We start from the raw sequence: 11,417 nt of genomic DNA, 5'->3' as shown, positions 1-11,417 counted from the left end.
TGCAGTAGTATTAGCCTTAATAGGCCCAAACTGGGAAAGTCTCCAGAAGATACCCTTATCCGCTCTTCTCTTTACTTGTATCCTCATTATGGACACACAAGGTAGGGATTTACGTAGGAAAACAGTGAGGGTGAAGAGTTAGCAGCACTGGGATACACTGGAAGAAGGACTCTGTATTTACGGTGTTGGAAATCGACCTTTTTGAAGGGTTATCCCCAAACCTTTTGCCTTCTTCCTCCTAGTCTTTCTGATAGTTTTTTGCTGGTTTTTGGTACTCAGGGCACTTTACCACTGCTGACCAGCACTAAAGTTCAAATGCTCCCTGTGTAAATTGTGACTTGATTGGTTATCCATGATTGCCATATTTTTTTTATAGGTAAGTCCCTAGTAACGTGCATTATGTGTGCCCAGGGCCTGAAGATCAAATGCTACTAGTAGGACTGCAGCACTGATTGTGCCACCCACATGAGTAGCCCTGTAAACATGCCTCAGGCCTGCCATTGCAGTGTCTGTGTATGCAGTTTTAAACTGCCAATTCGACCTGGCAACTGTATCCACTTACCAGGCCAAACCTTCCCTTTTACTACATGTAAGTCACCCCTAAGGTAGGCCCTAGGTAGCCCGATTGGCAGGGTGCAGTGTATTCAAAAGATAGGACACATACTGGTGTGTTTTACATGTCCTGATAGTGAAATACTGCTAATGCTTTTTTCACCAGTGAAATTGACACATTGCCAGCTTAGCGCAGATTCATCGCTGCCGTGTATCCACGCATCGTTCCTGGACGTCAAATCTTCAACATCATAGGATGGACCCGAGGCTGCCCACACGGAAATTGGCGCATCCCTTCCTTGCGAGGAAAGAATTGATGCATTGCTTACCTGGTGAGGAAAAAAATCGACTCACAGGCTCACTTGCGAGTAAGGAATCGACGCATCACCTGCTTTTCTGATGCATTCTCCCCCCTGCTGCTTTATTTTTGACACATACCAGGTACTTTGTGCAAAAACAACACATTCATTGATTCTTAAGGGTTAAGAGTTTACCTTAAAATTTGATATCTTTACTTGTGTATATTGGATATTTGTTGTTTTGGTCTTGTTTGATTTAGATAAATATTGTCTATTTTTCTAAACTGGTGTGACATTCGCTTGTGGTGTTTTCACTGTGTTACTATGTGTGTTTGCACAAATACCTTACACATTGCCTCTGAGATAAGCCTACCTACTTTTGCCAAGCTAGCAAGGGGTTGAGCAGGGGTTATTTCAACATTGTATCTCCCTCACCCTGACTATAGTGAGGGTCCCTACGTGGGACGGGTGTAAACTGACTGCCAACTAGTGACCCCATTTCTTACTTTGGTGATCAGCGGTGAAGATAGGACTTGTATTTGTACTTGACATACAGTGATTGGTTTACACTACTGTGTTATTGCAGACCATTACACAACCACATACTTTTTCCCTTGTTTTTTATTTTCTTTTTCCTTTTTGGATTTCCCTTGCCTCCTGAAACATTTCTCCTTTGTTGAGCCTTATCCACATGCAAGTCTCATTCTGGAGAGTCATCAGTAGTTGCTACAAATGTGGTGTTTGAGCTGGAGAAGTTGGAGACCTATAATGTGGCTCAGCTCAAGCAGTTTTGCAAGGAGTTCAAGTGTCCAATCAAAAGCTTCCCCAAGAAAGAGGAGCTGCACAAGGCACTGACGGCCTGGTTGGCATCAAAAGAAGCTAAAGAGCACATAGCAGAGGAGAATATTGCTGTGGAGGAGGAGGTGAAGATCTTAGATGATGTTTTGTTGGATAACCAAGACTTGCCTAGAGGGAGAGCCTTCAGGACAGGCAGAAGTGTTTCATCCAAAGGCCTGACCCAGGAGGAACTAGATGACAGGTGGTAAAATTGGAGGCAGCATCAACTAGAAATGGAGAATCTCAGGGTCCATTATGAGAGGACGCTGCTGCTGACTAGGATAAGAAGAGAGGAAGAAAAAGGCAAAATTTTCTTGGAGGAGAAGAAACTAATCTTTGCTCAAGGGCTGACTTTGAAGGAGCTGGATCTGAAGAGCAGGGCCAGGACAGATGGTCGCAGCACTACCACAGTGCAATCTGAAAGAAGGATGCACATTACTAAAGATCTAGTGAAGGATTATAAGAGGTAAGATGACGTATGCTTGTGGTTCAAGGGGTATGAGTCAGCTCTCCACATGAATGGGGTTACTGAGGCACACTGGGGGCAGGTCTGTGGAAACATTTTGAGGTAGAGGGTAAGGCCACCTTGTTGGCTCACCTACACCAGGGTGAAGGATGCCCCCTCACTAGATATGGCCTAACACCAGAGATGTACAGGGGAAAATTCAGGGAGGGTAAAATTCTTGAGGCCAGATTTAAGAAGACCTTCATGCCACCTAGCGCCACATTAGTGTCATTTTTTTGGCATTAGGTCAGCAAAAATGCAGCGCTGTATTTTCAAAGTGGCATAATGCACATATTGTGCCACTTTGTAAATCCTTGCACCACATTATACCTGCGCCAGGCATAATGTATGCAAGGGGGGGCGTTCCGGCGTTAAGAGGCCCAGAAAAATGGCATAGTGGAGTCTATGAGATTCCACAGTGCTATTTCTAGCATCATTTTTAACACCTGCCTAAGGAAGGCATAAAAATGTGCCTCCTGTCACTTTGCATGGTTAGCATCAATATTTTGGCTGTGACATACAAAGCGCCAAACTAGTGTCAAAATTTATGACGCTAGCTCCCTAGCATGTGCCATGGTGCACATTATCATAAATACGGCGCACACATGGTGGCATGGGGGGGCGCAATGGAGTGCAAGAAAAGTGGCGCATCATGACATGATGCACTAGTTTTCATAAATTTACCCCTTGATTCTCAAACTTGGTTAGAGTGTGTTAATTCTTTTTGTAGAGCATTGGATGGTTGGGGGAAGGACAACAAGGCAACAGATTACCAGGGGCTGTACAATTTGTTTCTGTGGGAGCCCTTGTCTAGTCTGTGCTTTCCAGAGGTGTTTCAGCACTTGATTGATAGCAAGCTGACTGAGCCCAGGAAGCTTGCTCAGGAGGCAGACCGCTGAATGAGTACCAGGGCCCACAGGAAGTCGTATGTGGGCGACTCATCCAAGTTTGGGCAAGGTCCCCAACAGAAGAAAGAGGGGGGGGGTCAAGAGAGACACAGATAGGTCCCAGGTTAAGGGGGAAGAAAAATGGACCCAGGTCTCTTCTGACAGGAAGGAGGGATGTGCTAGTGGGCAGTGGCCGAGGTCACTCCATTTTAGGACACAAGAAAGGGGACTCTGTCCGTTCTAAGAAAACCCTCACTGGTGGCCCCTCTACAGGGTTGGCCAATGCGGCCTTAGGGGAAGGCAGTCCTCAGTGGCAAGTCATAGTGTAGACGCTTGGCAAAATCAGAGACAGACTCATCTGGAAAGATAAAAGAGAAATTAATTTTAACCTGACACAGGGAGTGCCGGCTTGAAAGAGTCAAAATTGCAGAACTCCAATACAATCTGTTATGCATGAAAACCACAAAGGTGTGAAAATACATCATCCAATCAGAACAACAGGAAGGTCATTTCTTCCTCAAGTACATGGTGTGATGTTGATCAGGAGATGCATGGTGTTACATATATATCAGCATTTAACCAATCACATTAAAACCACATTTTATGACGGCAGCAGGATTCAAGATGACCAGAAGCGTGACCTTCACATTACCCAGATGGTTGGGACTTTCCAAGGTGTCACCAAACCAGTTTCTTCATAACCTCTACTGTGACCTATGTGGACATCGAGATGTCTGCCTGTTGCTGGGCGAATGAAGCAATACATGTCGCACGAGGTGTCTCTTTTAAGCAAGACTTGCACTACAAGCTGTTGGGGTAAAATTAATTTAGTAAAGGTCATCCAGCATTCTGTATACGGTTTTCAGGCCTGTTGAACATTGAGTATCACAGGATGAGCTCAGGCCTGGGGAAATACAAAATGTTTTCTTTAGCCAGTTTCCACATCCCCTCCTCTCATAATGCTGAAATGGTGTTCCCAACCCTCCTGGCACTGTCTCACACCTATCAGTGTTTAGGTCTAGATATTGTGTCTGGTATGCATGCTGTTGCTATCTTGAGAAAAACTACTGCTGTCTTGCATCATCCTTAGTACCTCTTGCTCAAACTTCAACTGATACCTGATGTGTCACTATCTGTGGTAGTTTGTGTAGGCATTATTGTAGACAGGACATTACCAAAACCCTGGATAGTCATTAGCTAGCTGTTGTGTATGTAATTAGGAACAAATATTTGTCTCCGCTCCCTGGAATCTGGGTAGCAACCTACTAGTCTAGTCTTAACCTAACAACACCCCATTCCTATCTATTAACCCCTTCTGTGCCCAGGACGTAATGGTTACGTCCTGAGGCACAGTGCTCGTGTGCCCTGGATGTAACCATTACGTCCTGGGCACAGAGCCCAGAGGGAGCGCTAGCGCTCCCTCTGTGGGGTCCCACCCCCACCCCCCCAAGGCAGGGATGGAAGGGGAAACCCTTGCCCTTCCACCCCGACCCCCCCACCCCCCGTGACGTCAGCGCGCGATTGCGCTCTGATTGTCACAAGACCTCCTCCCATAGCTTCCAGCGCGATCGGAAGAGAAATGCAAAAGCATTTCTCTTCCGATCACGTGGAGGAGGCCGAGAGGCTTCAAAGGGAAGGAAAGGAATTTCCTTCCCTTTGAAGTCTCTCTCAGCGTTTTAGCAGCCGGATTGCTAAAACGCCCACTAGACACCAGGGATTTTTTTTAAATGAAATTGGCATGAGGGAGCGACCCTTTGGGCAAGGGTCGCTTCCAGGAGGGGCATTTTTTTTAAAGGCCTTTTCTGCCCCCCCTGGGGGGCAGATCAGCCTATTTTAATTAGGCAGATCTGCCCCCAAGGGGGGCAGAAACCTCTAGGCACCAGGGATCATTTTTTTGGGGGGGGAGATTTTTTGAGGTGGGGAGCAACCCCTTAGGCAAAGGTCGCTCCCCTAGGGGGCAAATTATATTTAGGCCATTTCTGCCTCCCTGGGGGGCAGATCAGCCTATTTTAATTAGGCTGATCTGCCCCCAAGGGGGGCAGAAACCACTAGGCACGGGGGATCTTTTTTTTTGCGCCAACGTCATGCAAGGGGAGCGACCCGATAGTCAAGGGTCGCTCCCTGGGGGGCATATTTATTTTAGGCCATTCCTGTCCCCCCTGGGGGCAGATCGGACTATTGTTATTAGGCCGATCTGCCCCCGGGGGGGCAGAAACCTCTAGGTGCCAGGGCAAAAAAAAAATTATTTTTTTTTTTGCTTGTTTGGTTTTTTAGAGATGGGGACAAATTGTATTTAGACCATTTCTGCCCCCCTTGGGGGCAGATCAGCGGATTTTAGGTTAATCTGCCCCCAAGGGGGGCAGGAACAACTAGGCACCGGGGATTTTTTTTGTTTGCGCCAATGTCACGCAGGTGGAGCGACCCTATAGACAAGGGTCGCTCCCCGGAGGGGTTGGGGTGGCAAATTTATTTTAGGCCATTTCTGCCCCCGCTGGGGCCGGCTGAGCTAGAGGCCAAAATCCACAGGTAGACACTTTGCAAAAAACACCCCTGTTTTCTGTGAAAAAATATGATGTGTCCTAGTTGTGTTTTAGGCCATTTCCTTTCATGGGCGCTAGGCGTACCCACACAAGTGAGGTACCATTTTTATCGGGAGACTTGGGGGAACGCTGGGTGGAAGGAAATTTGTGGCTCCTCTCAGATTCCAGAACTTTCTGTCACCGAAATGAGAGGAAAAAGTGTTTTTTTGGTCAAATTTTGAGGTTTGCAAAGGATTCTGGGTAACAGAACCTGGTCAGAGCCCCAAAAGTCACCCCATCTTGGATTCCCCTAGGTGTATAGTTTTCAAAAATGCGCTGGTTTGCTAGGTTTCCCCTGGGGACGGCTGAGCTAGAGGCCAAAATCCACAGGTAGGCACTTTGTAAAAACACCTCTGTTTTCTGTGAAAAAATGTGATGTGTCCAAGTTGTGTTTTGAGCCCTTTCCTTTCATGGGCGCTAGGCCTACCCACACAAGTGAGGTACCATTTTTATCGGGAGACTTGGGGGAACGCTGGGTGGAAGGAAATTTGTGGCTCCTCTCAGATTCCAGAACTTTCTGTCACCGAAATGAGAGGAAAAAGTGTTTTTTTGGTAAAATTTTGAGGTTTGCAAAGGATTCTGGGTAACAGAACCTGGTCAGAGCCCCACAAGTCACCCCATCTTGGATTCCCCTAGGTGTCTAGTTTTCAAAAAAGCACTGTTTCCCCAGGTGCCGGCTGAGCTAGAGGCCAAAATCCACAGGTAGGCACTTTACAAAAAACACCTCTGTTTTCTGTGAAAAAATGTGATGTGTCCACGTTGTGTTTTGAGCCATTTCCTTTCGTGGGTGCTAAGCCTACCCACACAAGTGAGGTACCATTTTTATCGGGAGACTTGGGGGAACACAGAATAGCAAAACAAGCGTTATTGCCCCTTGTCTTTCTCAACATTTTTTCCTTCCAAATGTAAGGCAGTGTGTAAAAAAGAATTCTATTTGAGAAATGCCCTGTCATTCACATGGTAGTATGGGGACCCCGGTATTCAGAGATGTGCAAATAACCACTGCTTCTCAACACCTTATCTTGTGGCCATTTTGACAATACAAAGGTTTTCTTGATACCTATTTTTCGCTTTTTATATTTCAGCAAATGAATTGCTGTATACCCGGTATAGAATAAAAACCCATTGCAAGGTGCAGCTCATTTATTGGCTCTGAGTACCTAGAGTTCTTGCTTAACCTACAAGCCCTATATATCCCCGCAACCAGAAGAGTCCAGCTGACGTAACGGTATATTGCTTTAAAAAATCTGACATCGCAGGAAAAAGTTACAGAGTAAAACAAGGAGAAAATGGCTGTTTTTTTCACCTCAATTTCAATATTTTTTTATTTCAGCTGTTATTTTCTGTAGGAAACACTTGTAGGATGTACACAAATGACCCCTTGCTGAATTCAGAATTTTGTCTACTTTTCAGAAATGTTAGCTTTCTGGGATCCAGCATTGGTTTCTCACCCATTTTGGTCATAAACTGAAAGAAGGCTGAAAGCACAAAAAATAGTAAAAATGGGGTGTGTCCCAGTAAAATGTCAACATTTTATTGAAAAATTGGGTTTTCCAATTCAAGTCTGCCTGTTTGTGAAAGCTGGGAAGATGGTGATCTTGCCACCTCAAACCCTTTGTTGATGCCATTTTCAGGGAAAAAACCACGAGCTGCCTTCTCCAGCCCTTTTTTCCAATTTTTTTGAAAAAAACAACATTTTCACTGTATTTTGGCTAATTTCTTAGTCTCCTTCAGGGGAACCCACAAAGTCTGGGTACCCCTAGAATCCCTAGGATGTTGGAAAAAAAGGACGCAAATTTGGCGTGGGTAGCTTATGTGAACAAAAAGTTATGAGGGCCTAAGCGCGAACTGCCCCAAATAGCCAAAAAGAGGCATAGCACAAGAGGGGGAAAAGGCCTGGCAGCGAAGGGGTTATTATCCCTACACTTGTATTTGATAATAAGCATTGTAATCAATGACAACTTTTATTAGACAGGAAATGGAACGTTCATGATGTTCTATGTCTTTCAAAGCTATAGTTGGTAAAGGTGATGTACGTTACTACTCTGCATTTTTTTATTCACTATGCATGGTTGGAGAAGGTGTGCACAAACATCAAATGATAATACAAGTAACTTTACATCATACCTCACTTTCAGTTTAACATTTTTCTTTTTCCCTCAAAGCAAGTTTACTCATCTCAGTGACGCTTACTTGTATTGATAATTTCGGAAAATAGTTCAAAGTCTCAAAGTTCAAAAGTCTCAGTGTCATTCAATGTTCCTATTTTGGAGTAAGAGGAATCTGTGGGAAATTAACAGACTCATGAGAAGTAGCACAAAGAAAACCACTGGTACCCATAGCCATTTATTGGTGGGCCTTGAAGAGGTGTCAGACATCGTTGCCTTACTGAATTTCAAAAGTGGACGTCAAAATGATCAATTTCTGATACCTTATATTTAGCCTCAGAGGTCACCAGTCCTTGAGACAAGAAGGTAGTCTCGAATGGAGGCCAGGGACTCTAAAACTAAAAGTTTAGTGAGGTCTTTCAGCCAGAACTGCAGGCGATAAGGTTGCTGAAGTTGATGGTGCCCCTAGTCCTCGCAGTTATACCCTTTGACGGAAACAATGAAATCCTTAAATATTGCAGTTGTAGAAGGCCCCTCTCCCCAGAGCCAACAGTCTTCGATCACAGTACTATGAAAGGTCAATCAGTTGTGCCACAGTCGGTGGTACCCCTCCAGTGTGGCATCTGAGGTTAACCAGCACTTAGGCGGTCATTCTGACCTTGGCGGACGGCGGAGGCCGTCCGCCAAGGTACCGCCGTCAGAACACCGCACCGCGGTCGAAAGACCGCGGCGGTGATTCTGACATTTGCCCTGGGCTGGCGGGCGGCCGCCAAAAGGCCGCCCGCCAGCCCAGGGCAAATCAACCTTCCCACTAGGATGCCGGCTCAGAATTGAGCCAGCGGAGTGGGAAGGTGCGACGGGTGCAGTTGCACCCGTCGCGTATTTCAGTGTCTGCAAAGCAGACACTGAAATACTTTTTGGGGCCCTCTTACGGGGGCCCCGCGGCACCCCCTACCGCCATCCTGTTCATGGCGGGAGAGCCGCCATGAACAGGATGGCGGTAGGGGGTGTCTGAATCCCCATGGCGGCGGAGCGCGCTCCGCCGCCATGGAGGATTCAGACGGGCAGCGGAAAGTCGGCGGTAGCCCACCGGCTTTCCGCTTCTGGCCGCGGCTGTACCGCCGCGGTCAGAATGCCCGGCGGAGCACCGCCAGCCTGTTGGCGGTGCTACCGCCGCCCTCCGCCCTGGCGGTAATTACCGCCAGGGTGAGAATGAGACCCTTAATGTTCAGTGGGGTATGTGACCGGGCGACTCAATGAGGACACGAAGTCAGCGGATTGCTGGTTCAGGTGAGTTTTTTTATTTTTTTATTTTTGTGCACAAGAGAAGTATTCAGTAGTATTCAGTCCTGTTCTGGTAACAGCTGTGCTTCAGGTACTCCTTTCCTTTTCTCTCTTCTTCCAGGGCTCCCAGGAAGCACATGTGAGGAAACACAAGATAAAGCACCGGTAAGTCGCTTATCCTATTTCTCTGGTTCCTTCCTTTTTTTCTGTCTTCCCTTTTCCCTGTTCTTGCTTTCTGGTGGGATTACGTTTGTTTCTTTTCCCCTCTTCCTCCTGTTTCCTTTCTTCTTTTCTTGTGGCCTATTTCTGGGTTACTCCTCTGTAACCCCTCTCTCTCTCTTTTCAGTCTTCCTGTGCTCCTGTTTGAACTTTCTCTTTGCTGCTTTAGGTATTTTCTTAGCTACCTTTTCTGATATCTCCCTCTCTCTGTCTGCCCTCCTTTTTGTGTTATCTTGCTTTCGTACTGTCTTCTTTATCTCTCCTGCTTATTCCTATTTTTGCCTTACTCCTTTCTGCTGTTGTGTATACGTCGGTTTTTGTTTCCTCCTTCGCTCCTCCTCCTACCGCTATTGCCTTCTCTGGTTCTGTCCTGCACCCTCCTCCCAGCCACCCTCGCATTTCCCTTCCCGGCAAGCAGGACGCACCTGGAATGGCAACACTTCTCCTGCAGTGTGGCTGGAAAATTCACGGGGCGCCTCTCACGCCGCTGGCAGAGTCTTGTCTCCCTCTGGGCCGCACCCTGATAGCTCCACGAGTCCGCTTGGCTCCTGGTCGTTCTCTCGGCGATGCACGACTCCTCCGCCGTCTCCTCCCGCTTCTCCTGTTCCTTCTGCTCCTCTCCCCCCGGTCACCTCCGCTCTCCCCTCTTGTATCGGCAGAAAGGTGTGAAGTGTCTGCCGCTTCCCTGTGGGCCCCAGAAGTCGTAGGGGATTGGTTGTTGAACCTTCCCCTTTTGGGTTGGAGTCAGCAGTGTCAGTCCGCTCCGCTTCCTCGGACGGGTCTGATGTCAACAGCCCGTCACAGGGTACTTTGTGGAAGAACCAGAACAGGGCCGCTTTCACCCTCTGTCTCTTGGAGGCATGTAGCACGAGCAGCCCTTGTCAACGGAGACTGTACCGCAGTGATGATGGTGGGGCTGCCAGTTGTTCCACTGGTTTCTGCTGTGAGAGCTGTGGATCTAGGAGGTTGGTCCCTCCCACTTCACAGGTGATCCAGGCCCAGTCTCCCTGTTAGAGATTATTGCTGTCAAAATGACTTATCAGATACTAACAGCTGAGCACTAGACATATGCATAGGCAAGTAAAACAGTATTTCATTTGGTGCTCCCTTTGGACACTTTGTCAAGGATGCTTCTCCTGAACAATGAAGCAAGTTGTAGTGCATCAATCCAGAAAAGCTCAGCAGATGCACAAATCTTTCCAATTTCCATTTTAGTACACCAGCCCTGCAATCTACAGCACCCTCTCTGGGGAACCTTCTAAAAGTTTTGACTTGCATGGACCTTGAACAAGGGCCAAATTCTGTCCTTCATTTTGAAAATACCAAACCAACAGAATTTGAAAAGGAGATCTACAATTAGGCGAATGTAGTGTTAAAAAATGCAGTAGGAATATTGGATTATTTACAGTCATACAGACGTGAAGGCCATTACATTTTACAGGCAATTCAGCATGCAACTGATGAAAAGTTGAAGGAGAAAGCATGGGGTGCTGTTATTTCTTTAGTCGGAAACTAAATAAATTTTACGGATTTTCACAAAGACTTGAAGCAGCATTGCTTGATTTACTGGGGCCTTTGATAAGCACACCATATTCTCCTACACAGCATCTAGACCAAGAGCAGGCCTTGCAAAACAGGTTGCAGAAATCCTCCATTTTATATTCCAATTTGTTGAGTTTAAGATGACAAATCCTGCCATACAAAATGACTTCAGTTATTACAGAAGACCTTTAAGATGTATGTCGATTAACACTGTTCCAGCCGAGGGAGAAAATGAAGTTAATAATGAAATAACAGAAAGAATGTCCTTATTTTATGCAGAAGCTCCACCAATGCTGAAAACGTTGAGTGGTGCAACAACAAAGTTTGTGTCAGAAAACAAAACGTTATAAAGGGACATATATCACAGCGTTATGGGGGTAAATGAATGAAATTAATCAATTCACCCCCTCCTCTTTGCACACACCTAATCCCACAGTCTCTTGTACCACCTGCCAGCTGTTACTCGTATAAAAAACTGGATAATCACAATCCATGTAACATGCAACATCACCATTAGTACCATCATTCCCTTCAACTAATATAGGTAAGACAGTAATATTCACATATTATCTTTCAAGGGCACAGTTGTTATCATTGCAAACCAT

The 11,417-nt window shown here is 46.3% G+C and overlaps 1 pseudogene; it reads left to right on the top strand.

The window, feature by feature from the left end:
• The first annotated feature begins 1,921 nt into the window (after positions 1 to 1,921).
• On the top strand, positions 1,922 to 11,162 carry LOC138267146 (CYFIP-related Rac1 interactor B pseudogene; annotated as a pseudogene).
• The last annotated feature ends 255 nt before the right edge of the window (positions 11,163 to 11,417 follow it).

This window comes from Pleurodeles waltl, chromosome 12 (genome assembly GCF_031143425.1).
Source record: "Pleurodeles waltl isolate 20211129_DDA chromosome 12, aPleWal1.hap1.20221129, whole genome shotgun sequence".
In the NCBI taxonomy this organism is placed as follows: domain Eukaryota; kingdom Metazoa; phylum Chordata; class Amphibia; order Caudata; family Salamandridae; genus Pleurodeles; species Pleurodeles waltl.
Note: the sequence above shows the minus strand (reverse complement) of the source record. Positions and strands in the feature narration are given on the sequence as shown.